The sequence below is a fragment of the Narcine bancroftii genome, chromosome 6 (assembly GCF_036971445.1).
Source record: "Narcine bancroftii isolate sNarBan1 chromosome 6, sNarBan1.hap1, whole genome shotgun sequence".
NCBI lineage: Eukaryota > Metazoa > Chordata > Chondrichthyes > Torpediniformes > Narcinidae > Narcine > Narcine bancroftii.
The window spans coordinates 62,451,084-62,463,092 of NC_091474.1; the positions used below are offsets into that span (position 1 = coordinate 62,451,084).

Below are 12,009 nucleotides of genomic sequence, written 5' to 3' on the forward strand. Positions count from 1 at the left end.
TAAAATAAAGTATGATCTAGGGTGAATACAGCAAATCTGCAAACCAGATTTCAATTGCTGTCTGAAACTCAATCAATAGGGAAGAAGAAGGAGGAAAAGAACATTGCACCCTTACAAACTCAGCTGATCTCAAATCTGCTGCAAAAAATATTGCAATTGTAGTAATAAATTAACAGCGAATTGGAACACAGCAAAATCCCTGAACACTCATTAACTAATCAAATCATCTGTACTTGTGATATTGATTGTGGCACAACTGTTTGACAGGGTACATTAACACTGCAGATGAACAGGAGGCATCAGCAAAAGAAGCTGGGGGTTTTCTGTGCAAGTGAACAAAACAAGATGGTTAAGTGATGTACGGGGGGGGGGGGGGGGGGGGGGGGGGAGGAGGAGGATGTCACACGCCAGGAATGCTGCTTAGTCCCACCAACCACCAGCGATTTTTTAAATTAATTTGATCAATTATTCTTGCTCAATGAAAGGACAAACAGTTAAGAAAATGTGCTAAATTGTGAAAAGGCATAGTTATAAGTTTATTGACATCTGATTGTATAAGTACAACCCAACAAAACAGTGTTCTCTGGCCCTCAGTACAAACACAGACACACAACCAGACATAACACACATACAGACAAACAATATATATGCAGGACAAGTATTATATCTATATAAATAAATAAATATTGCTTTGTACAAATGAGAGTCTCGGATAGTTAGTGTGAGCAGTTCCTTTGGTCATTCAGTGCTCTCACTGCCTGTGGGAAGAAGCTGTTCCTCAGCCTGGTGGTGCTGGCTCTGATCCTCCTGTATCCCTTCCCCAACGGGAGCAGGTGAAAGATGCTGTGTGCAGGATGAAAGGGATCATCAATGATTTTGCGCGCCCTCTTAAGACAACGGTCACCTGCAGAGCATCAGCAATCAGGGGTGGGGGGATGTCTAGATCAAGTTTGACACCCAAATTAAACTATAACTGTTGCTTGCACACAATCCCTATCCCTCTACTTCCTGCATGCTCATGTGTCTATCTAGAAGCCTCTTAAATGTTACTCTTATCCACCATTACTCCAAGCAGTCTGCTCCAGGCACCAAATACTCTCTGTGTGAAAGAAAATCTTGTCCCACACATCTTCATTTGACTTTTCCAACATCACCTTTTAACTAAAAGTGGTTTTGATTTAACTTACAATTATATATTTGCTTCAATCTACAGAGACAATCAGATAATGCAGAGTGAGATATCTAGGACAAATCAATTGCAGCCTCAGACTAATTGGCCATCTCCTGGCTGTACAGCTGCTTTTGTATTAGCTTTTCAGACAATAAAGCCCTTTGAGTTCTTTCAAGAGCTGTTCACACCTTTAACATAGCAATTAACACATCATTGTTATAGCAGCAGCGACTTGGGTTCAAAATGCTCTTTCTAAAGAGTTTGTATGGCCTCCCTGTCCATGTGTGGATTTCCACAGGGTGCTCTAACATCAGGATGATCTTCAATGATAACCTCAGCAAAGAGAGTTTAGTTAAGCAATATAATTGCCATCACTCCCTCACCAAGGGTGAAGATTTATTTAAGACTGTACCTTTAATTGGCAGTTTTAGGGGATTTTGATTCTGAGAGGGTGAGTTATGCCTTCTTATATTTCTGCAGTTAGTGCAAGTTGATTGGAAGTTGGTCATTTGTAAAATGTGTTTGTGGAAACCTATTTTTATATTGCATGTAAAATAAACCACTTTACTGATTCAGAATTACTTCTGTCCCTACTGAAGTCCTTTTGTTTTGCCCAACTTTGAAAGGATAGGCAAAGAGTCAGGTCTTAAATTATAGGGCTGAATACACTATTCAGTATTGGGGATTGTCGACAAGGCCAACATTAACGCCCATCCCAGAAAGCACATTTGTTTGACAGCCAAGGGGTCCTTCTTCCTTTCCTAAGCCCAGGACAGAGGCAGCGGTTAAGATGAATGACAAACCACTTGCACCAATGTAAGCAAACAGTTGTTGATGTCCTCCAATCTGGCAACCCACAGTTCCCAAAACAGAAATCAGGGGAAAGTTGGCAAAGGTATACAAAATGACACCAGATGTTGTGCTCGATTTTGGCTTCAGGGCAGTTTGCTACGGTTTACGATTCCCTGGACTACATGAGGAAGAATGAAACAAAACAGTGACACAGAGGAATAAAATTTCTAGGAAACGGAAAGAACAGAATGAAGGCAGTTTGCTGTACAGTGAAAGCTAATGTTGGTGCTGGCAAGAAGAAATGAAGTGGCAGTAATGTGACAATAGTGGTGAAGTCCCAATGCAATGCTGAGTTAACCATGGGCCGCCATCTTGGATTGTTTGTCCTTGTGCTCATATAAATGCTATAAAAAGTCTTCTTTTGGTTATATAGCTTGGTGGTTTTTTTTTAAAAAACATGCATGGGTTTGAGACATAGAGTATGTACATTTTTTTAAAATTTTTTTTTAATTTCCATCTTCAAATGTTAATGATCTGGCCTCACATTTAGTATGATGCCAGATTTTCTTTCTGGTATCTTCAAGTAGCTTTGTTACCATTGCTATGCTATTGCTAAGCATCCAGATTTACTGAATTTAAATTCCACACCAGCCATTATGGGACTTGAATTCAAACCTCTGGTTATTAGTCCAGATCTTTCAGTTTTCCATAGCTTGAGGAATTTTATTGTTAGTCACTAGATTATAATCACCAAGATTACAGTTAACATAGCGGTTAGTGCAACACCTTTACAGCGCCAGCTATTAAGATCAGGTTTCAAGTCCCGAGCGGTCTGTAAGGAGTTTATACATTCTCCCCGTGTCTGTGTGGGTTTTCCCCTGGAGGCTCTGGTTTCCTCCCACCATTCGAAAGTACCGGGGGTTATAGGTCAATTGGGCATAAATTAGGTGGCATGGACTCTTGGGCCGACGTGGCCTGTTACATACACCAAAAATCCATCCAACTGGTCTAAACGAAGATCTTGGGAGCCAGAAATAGGAAATAAAAACAAAGCACTGGAAATGTTTTGCAGATCAAGGAACATCGGTTAACAGAAAGAGAATTAAAATTTTAGATCAAAAACCTGGAGTCAGATTGTTGGCCTACAGTGTTGCTTAATGATGCAGGCAAACCTCCACCCACTCTGGTTCTTCTCACCGTAGAACAGAAAAGAAAACTTTCTATTCTTTATTTCCCCTCAGGATTATTAACCTTTCCTTCAACACAACTTATATACAATTTTTTAAAATTTTTTTTTATTTTTCACACTATAAACCACATTGATCAAGATACATACATTTTCCTTTTCAAATATATACAGTGTCGTTTTCTCCCACCCCCCCCATCTTCCCATCCCACCCTCCCTACCTCCCCTCCCATTCATTTAAAGTTCAGAATCTAAGATACATTAAACCCGTCAAACAATGTTGTCACTCAATAAAAATAAACAAGAAATTCCACTGAATCAATTCTTTTCATTCTCTTCTCCTTCTGTCATTTTAGGTGGTAGATGTCCCCGGTAGGTTTTCTCTATTGTGTTTCATGTATGGCTCCCATATTTGTTCAAATATTGTAATATTATTTCTTAAATTATATGTTATTTTTTCTATTGGAATACATTTATTCATTTCTATATACCACTGTTGTGTTCTCAAGTTATCTTCTAATTTCCAGGCTGACATAATACATTTTTTTGCTACAGCTAGGGCTATTCTAACAAATCTTTTTTGTGCACCATCAAATCAAGTCCAAATTCTTTGTTTTTTATGTTACTTAGGAGGAAGATCTCTGGGTTTTTTGGTATATTGCTTTTTGTGATTTTATTTAATATCTGGTTTAGATCTTCCCAAACTTTTTTCACTTTCTCACGTCCAGATTGCATGAATTGTTGATCCCATTTCCTTTTTACAGCGAAAACATCTGTCAGATACTGTTGGGTCCCATTTATTTAACTTTTGAGGTGTAATATATAGCCTGTGTATCCAGTTATATTGTATCATACATAACCTCGTATTTATTGTATTTCTCATAGTTCTGGAGCATAACTTCTCCCATGTTTCCTTCTTTATCTTTAGATCTTGTTCCCATTTTTGTTTAGTTTTACCATTTGTTTCCTCATTCTCCTTTTCTTGTAGTTTAATATACATGTTTGTTATAAATTTTTTGATTATCATTGTGTCTGTAATCACATATTCAAAATTACTTCCCTCTGGTAACCTCAGACTGCTTCCCAATTTGTCCTTCAAGTAGGATTTCAGTTGGTAGTATGCCAACACTGTATCGTGAGTTATATTATATTTATCCTTCATTTGTTCAAAGGATAATAATTTATTTCCTGAAAAGCAATTTTCTATTCTTTTGATCCCTTTTTTCTCCCATTCTCTAAAGGAAAGGTTATCTTTTGTGAAAGGGATTAGTTGATTTTGCGTCAATATTACTTTTGGAAATTGGTAATTTGTTTTATTCCTTTCTACATGAATCTTCTTCCAAATATTGAGCAGATGATGTAATACTGGAGAATTCCTACGTTGTGCCAATTTTTCATCCCATTTATATAATATATGTTCGGGTATCTTCTCCCCTATTTTATCTAGTTCTAATCTAGTCCAATCTGGCTTTTCCCTTGTTTGATAAAAATCTGATAGGTATCTTAATTGTGCGGCTCGATAATAATTTTTAAAGTTTGGTAGTTGTAAGCCTCCTTGTTTATACCATTCTGTTAATTTATCTAGTGCTATCCTCGGTTTCCCCCCTTTCCATAAAAAATTCCTTATTATTTTCTTTAACTCCTTGAAGAATTTCTCCGTCAAGTGTATTGGCAATGCCTGAAATAGGTATAGTATCCTTGGGAAAATGTTCATTTTAATACAGTTTATCCTTCCTATTAGTGTTAGTGGTAAGTCTTTCCAATGCTCTAAGTCGTCCTGTAATTTTTTCATTAGTGGATAATAATTGAGTTTATATAGATTGCCGAGGTTTTTATTTATTTGTATACCTTGGTATCGTATTGCTTGCATTTGCCATCTGAATGGCGATTCTTTCCTAAATTTTGAGAAATCCGCATTATTCATTGGCATTGCTTCACTTTTATTTGCGTTAATCTTGTATCCCGATATTTCTCCATATTCCTTCAATTTCTTATGTAATTCTTTTATTGATATTTCTGGTTCTATAACGTCATCTGCAAATGAACTGATTTTATATTCGTTGTGTTTTATTTTTATCCCTTTTATTTTATTTTCTGTTCTTATCAGTTCTGCTAGTGGTTCTATGGCTAACGCGAACAATAAGGGCGATAGTGGGCATCCCTGCCTTGTTGATCTGCTTAAGTTAAATTGTTTTGATATATATCCATTTACTGTCACTTTCACCAATGGCCCCTTATATAATGCTTTAATCCAATTAATATATTTCTCTGGTAAACTGAATTTTTGAAGTACTTTGAATAAATTATTCCATTCTACTCTGTCAAAGGCCTTCTCTGCGTCTAAAGCAACCGCTACTGTTGGAGCTTTATTTCCTTCTACTGCATGAATTAAGTTAATAAATTTACAAATATTGTCTGTTCGTTTTTTTTTAATAAATCCAGTTTGGTCTAGATTTACTATTTTTGGTACATAGTCGGCTAATCTGTTTGCTAATAGTTTAGCTATTATCTTATAATCTGTGTTAAGTAAAGATATTGGTCTATATGACGCTGGTGCAAGTGGATCTTTCCCTGTCTTTGGTATTACTGTAATTATTGCTGTTTTGCATGAATCTGGTAAGCTTTGTGTTTTATCAATCTGGTTGATTACTTCCAGGAGGGGAGGAATTAATAAATCTTTAAATGTTTTATAGAATTCTATTGGGAATCCATCCTCTCCTGGTGTTTTATTATTCGGTAGTTATTTTATTATCTCTTGTATTTCTACTATTTCAAATGGTTCTGTTAATTTATTTTGTTCCTCTATTTGTAATTTCGGTAGTTCAATTTTAGTTAAAAATTAATCTATTTTGTCTTCTCTCCCTTCGTTTTCAGTTTGGTATAATTGTTCGTAGAATTCTCTGAAGTTTTCATTAATCTCCGTTAGATTATATGTGATTTGTTTGTCTTTTTTCCTTGATGCCAATACCATTCTCTTAGCTTGTTCTGTCTTAAGCTGCCATGCTAGAATTTTGTGCGTTTTTTCTCCTAGTTCATAATATTTCTGTTTTGTCTTCATTATGTTCTTCTCCACCTTATATGTTTGTAGTGTTTCATATTTTATCCAATTCTCTTCTTTTAGTTGTGTCTTCCTTCATTGCTAATTCTTTTTCTATATTTACTATTTCCCTTCCCAACTGCTCTGTTTCCTGATTGTAGTCCTTCTTCATCTTGGTTACATAACTTATTATTTGCCCTCTGATGAACGTTTTCATTGCGTCCCATAGTATAAACTTATCTTTCACTGATTCTGTATTTATTTCAAAGTACATTTTTATTTGTTTTTCAATAAATTCTCTAAAATCCTGCCTTTTAAGTAGCATGGAGTTTAATCTCCATCTATACATTCTTGGAGGGATGTCCTCTAACTCTATTGTCAATATCAGGGGTGAGTGGTCCGATAATATTCTAGCTTTATATTCTGTTTTTCTTACTCTGTCTTGCATACGAGCTGATAACAGGAATAGGTCTATTCTTGAGTATGTTTTATGTCTACCCGAATAATATGAATATTCCTTTTACTTTGGATGTTGTTTCCTCCATATATCCAAAAGTTGCATTTCTTGCATCGATTTAATTTTTAATTTGGTTACTTTGTTCTTTCTGTTAATTTTTTTCCCAGTTTTATCCATGTTTGAATCCAAATTAAGGTTGAAATCCCCTCCTATTAGTATTTTCCCTTGCGTGTCTGCTATCTTCAAAAAAATATCTTGCATAAATTTTTGATCTTCTTCGTTAGGTGAATATACATTGAGTAAGTTCCAAAACTCCGAATATATCTGACATTTTATCATTACATATCTCCCTGCTGGATCTATTATTTCTTCTATTTTAATTGGTACATTTTTACTGATTAATATAGCTACTCCTCTAGCTTTTGAATTATATGATGCTGCTGTTACATGTCCTATCCAATCTCTCTTTAATTTCTTTTTTTTTTTTTTTATTTTTTTTTTTTCACACCATAAATCACATTAGCCATGATATACACTATTTCTTTTTCACACATATACAGTGACTTTTTCTCCCCCCCCCCTTTCCTCCCAAACCACCCCCCCACCCCCCCCCCTCTCATCCATTTTAGGTATACAATCTAGGTTGCATTAAGCCAGTCAGACAATGTTGTCATTCAACAAAATTACACCAGAAATTCTACTGAGTCCATTCTTTTAATCTCTCTTTAATTTCTTATGCTCCATTTCAGTTAAGTGTGTTTCTTGCACGAATGCTATATCAATTTTTTTCTTTTTTCAGTAAATTTAGCAGTTTCTTCCTTTTGATTTGGTTATGTATTCCGTTAATATTTAAAGTCATATAGTTCAACGTAGCCATTCATACTTTGTTTATCTTTCCTTTCCGTTTCCTCATCATCACTTTTCCTTCTTATCCATTTCTGCTTTCTTGTTTTGAACACTTTATAAGACAACATTTCTAAAACATCAAACATTTCCTTTATTCTCCTATCTAAAATTTCTTTAACCCCACTATCCCCTCCCCTTCCTGAGTTGCCGTTTATCCCTTGTCAGGCAACCACATCTCACCTCTCCATTTGGATTTACGAATTCACTCGCAAGCGTCAATTGATTTCGCAGTGACCGTAACTCCTCCCCACCCAGCCCGCCCCAGAAAAGATTTCAATTTTCATAAACAACAAAGGTCACTCTCTTAATTCCCTCCTTACTTCCTCTTCCCTTTCTTTCCCTTATTAATTCTTATCTATACTCTATATATTTTCTTTTAAATACGCATACACTCATGTACACACATATATACATACACACACACATATAATATATATATATACCCATATACACACATACATATAGTTCGTGGTCATTTTTGCTCTCGTTACATGTCTTCATCTCTCTGTCTGTTTTGTAGTTGTTCTGCAAATTTTCGTGCTTCCTCCGGATCCGAGAATAGTCTGTTTTGCTGCCCTGGAATAACTATTTTAAGTACCGCTGGGTACTTTAGCATAAATTTATATCCTTTTTTCCATAGGATCGCTTTTGCTGTATTAAACTCCTTTCTCTTCTTCAGGAGTTCAAAACTTATGTCTGGATAGAAAAAAATTTTTTGACCTTTGTATTCCAGTGGCTTTTTGTCTTCTCTTATTTTCTTCATTGCTTTCTCCAATATATTTTCTCTCGTTGTATATCTTAGGAATTTTACTAAAATGGATCTTGGTTTTTGTTGTGGCTGTGGTTTAGGGGCTAATGTTCTATGTGCCCTTTCTACTTCCATTTCTTCCTGTAATTCTGGTCTTCCTAGGACCCTGGGGATCCAATCTTTTATAAATTCTCTCATATTCTTGCCTTCTTCATCTTCCTTAAGGCCCACTATCTTTATATTATTTCTTCTATTATAATTTTCCATTATATCTATCTTCTGAGCTAACAGCTCTTGTGTCTCTTTAACTTTTTAATTAGATTCTTCTAATTTCTTTTTTAAGTCCTCTACTTCTATTTCTACGGCTGTTTCTCATTCTTCCACCTTGTCCACTCTTTTTCCTATATCTGACATGACCATCTCTAATCTATTCATTTTTTCTTCTGTACTTTTAATTCTTCTTTTTATTTCACTAAATTCTTGTGATTGCCATTCTTTTACTGATTCCATATATTATTTAAAAAATATATATCCATTGTCTTGCCCTTCCCTTCTCCATTTCTCTATGTTCTTCTTCTTCCTCTGGGTTGGTCATCTGTTGTTTCCTTGATTTCTTTTTACTCTCTTCTTTCTTGTTCTCGTTGTTTTCTATGTTCTCTTCTTGTTGTTGTGCTGTGGCTGTCATTCTTAGTTGAGGAGATCGACTCCTCAGCTGGTCCCCCCTCCCATCAGTGTTTTTTTTGTCTTGCGCGGTTGCGCACTTTTGCTTGGCTCCGTGAGCCATTTTTGTAGTCCCGAGCTCGGGACTTCGACTGACCTGAGGGAGCGGGCTTCTCTCTCCACAGCGGGCCTCCTCGGACAGGTAAGGCCTTCACCTTCTTCTTCCGATGTCTTTTCTTCTTCTCTTCTTCCCGTTGCTTTCGACTTTTCTTTCTTCGCTGCCATTTTCTTCCCACCTTTACTTTCACTTTATTTTAATTTTTGTGTTTGTGCCTTTGTGTTTTCTGTGTTTTTTTTAAACTTTTCCGAAGAGGGCTGGAGTTCCCCGACCGGCCACTACTCCATCACGTGACTCCTCCTCTTTTATACAAAATCATGAGAGAATAGATCTGGTGAACACAGAATCTTTTGCCCAGAGTAGGTGAATCAGTACTCTGAGAGGTTTAAGGTGATGGGGAGGGGGAGTTGCAACAGGAAGCTGAGGGGTGATCTTTTTTTTTTAAAAAAAACTACTCATAGGGCGTTAAGTATGTGGAATTGGCTGCCGGATGAGATGGTTGAAGCAGTTACTATTGCAATGTCTAAGAAGAAGTTAGACAGATGGATAGGTTAGAGGGATTATGGGCCAAAGGCCACTAGGACGAGTCTGAATAAAATGGGCCTGTTTCCATGCTGTATGACTCTACTACTTACAGCCACTCCTCACAGTAGCAAGTTCCATATTCTCGACTCTTTTATTTAATATTTTGTTTTAATATTTCCCAAGACTCACATAGAACATTATTACATACATCATATAAATAGTATTTTAAAATTACAGTCTCATATGATTGCCCAAATCTCACCCCCACCTCCAAAATGCTAACATAAAAAAAACAATTATCCAAGAAAAAGAAAGGGTATTTGAGGATGCCTTCATTAATTAGTCAATATCTTGATCTTTAGGAATTCAATGCTATTAGCCTAACTATATTGTTTAAACCTTTTCAGGGAAGTTAATTATATCCTTAAGCCAGTATGATTCAAATAAGGATACCATATTTTAACAAATACATCATATTTCTTTCTAAGATTATACGTTAGCTTTTTCAGGTGGGCACAACTTTATGTTTCCCTATTCTAGCAAGTAATAAATGGGCGGGGGGGGAGGGCGGGGGTCAGACTTCCATGTAACAGCGATACACTTCCTGGCTACCACTAGTGGAATGAATCCTCATGAACTGTATTTGATGATTTTGTGCCAATAACTATCAGATTGCTCAATAAATACAGTTCTGGTTCCAATGGAAAATCTATTTCTGTCAATATCTATGCCAAGTCATACCAAAAGGATCTTACTTTCACGCATAGCCAGGTTGAATGTATAAATGTTCCAACTTTTATACCACACCTAAAACACAAGTCCAGAATTTCAGATTTTAAACCATGTCATTTTTGCGGTGTAAGGTGCATAAAATTGTATTGTACCGATTTATATCTGACATTAATAAATGATGTCATATTATCAGAGCACAATTCTGACTAATATTGTCCTTGAATCCTTTTTTCCAAGCCCATCTCCCACACCTTCCCTCTATTTGTGCAGTCTCGTTTCAGGCTACTGCTCTGCAATAGGAAATACATCTTAGATATAAATTTACTTCTGGTCTCCATACAAAGAAGACCATCCATGTCTCAACACATCGGCAGGTCATGGCTCTGCTCCTAAACTATCTCTTAAAAATCATCTTAATTAAAGATAGCAGAAGAAAGTTCAATTTGACAAATCTTATCTAATTTTTAGCTGTCCAAATGCCATAAATTGTCCTTGTTCATAACAATCCTCGATACACTTCGTCCCTTTATGGTGCCAAGTGTCCAAGATTTTATTTTTTAATGTAATTGGTATTGACTCATTTTGATACAAGAGTGTTACTGAAGATAATCCCATTTTTAGACCTGTACATCTATTAATTTGTTTCCATATCCAAACTATGTGTTTTAGAATGGGGGTTATCGGTCTTTCCAAACAATAATTTAATATTCCATTTGTAAATAAAATCTTTTGCTGTCTTCTCACCCGAGAAGACTAATTAGACTAATTTGAGCACATTACATTCTCAACCCTTGATAAAAATCCTTGTGCATTTGGGATTGATAATTTTATATTTTTTAGTCCTGTTTTTGGACATATTCATAAGGAAATCTGTCTGTCCCTTCGTGACTCTGGGGCAGCAAAGGGACTTTCAAGCACACAGAGATCTGATTACGCACTAGGGCTCGCCAAATGTGAAATGAAAAATAATGGTATTGTAATGAGTGGCTGAGGTGCTCGAGCGTTGTTTCCAAGGTTCTTCTTTTACTGATGTACGTGAATTACTTTAAAGAGAAATTCAACAAAAGGCAGCTAAATTTTAAAGTGGACCCCAATCTGAAGATTGACTTAAAATGGGTAGTCAAAGCGACTAAAGGATATGCAGCTGGCTGATCATTTTTAAATGAAATTTAAAATGCTTTCAACAAAATGAATGAACTGGCTAGTGAATTCAAGAAGTGGGCTGGAGTACATACTCCTGACTGTCTGCTGAACAGGAGACGGTGGATAGGTTTGTGTTTAGGAGTAAATATCACCAGTAACCTGTCCTAGTTCAGCTGGATTGACACAATAAAGCATACAAGCCTTTAGTTCCGCAGAACGTCCTCAGTACTCTTTCAATTTTTATCGATGCACCACGGGAAGTATCCGGATTGGATGCATCACAGCCTGGTATGGGAACTGCTCAGCCCATAGCTGCAAAAAACTTCAGAGAGTTGTGAAGACCGCTCAGGCCATCACACAAACTAGTCTCTCTTCCACTGACTGTATAGGCTTCTTCAGGTGCATTCTCCGCCAAGAATGCGCCTGCAGAAGCAGAAGCGGCCCTTTGAATTGCTGTTCAGGTGGCAGCGCTAAAAGCACAGCGCTGGCCACCTGAAGGGACAGCTGCAATGGATGGGCCTCTGAGAACACTCC

At 36.5% G+C, this 12,009-nt stretch overlaps 1 protein-coding gene and 1 pseudogene across 1 annotated transcript in view; one reads left to right on the top strand and one right to left on the bottom strand.

The window, feature by feature from the left end:
* The window catches only part of galnt2 (UDP-N-acetyl-alpha-D-galactosamine:polypeptide N-acetylgalactosaminyltransferase 2), a 100,553-nt gene that overhangs the window by 71,773 nt on the left and 16,771 nt on the right, over positions 1–12,009 (bottom strand). The window lies entirely within an intron of this gene.
* Positions 1,966–2,268, top strand: LOC138737516 (small ribosomal subunit protein eS24 pseudogene; annotated as a pseudogene).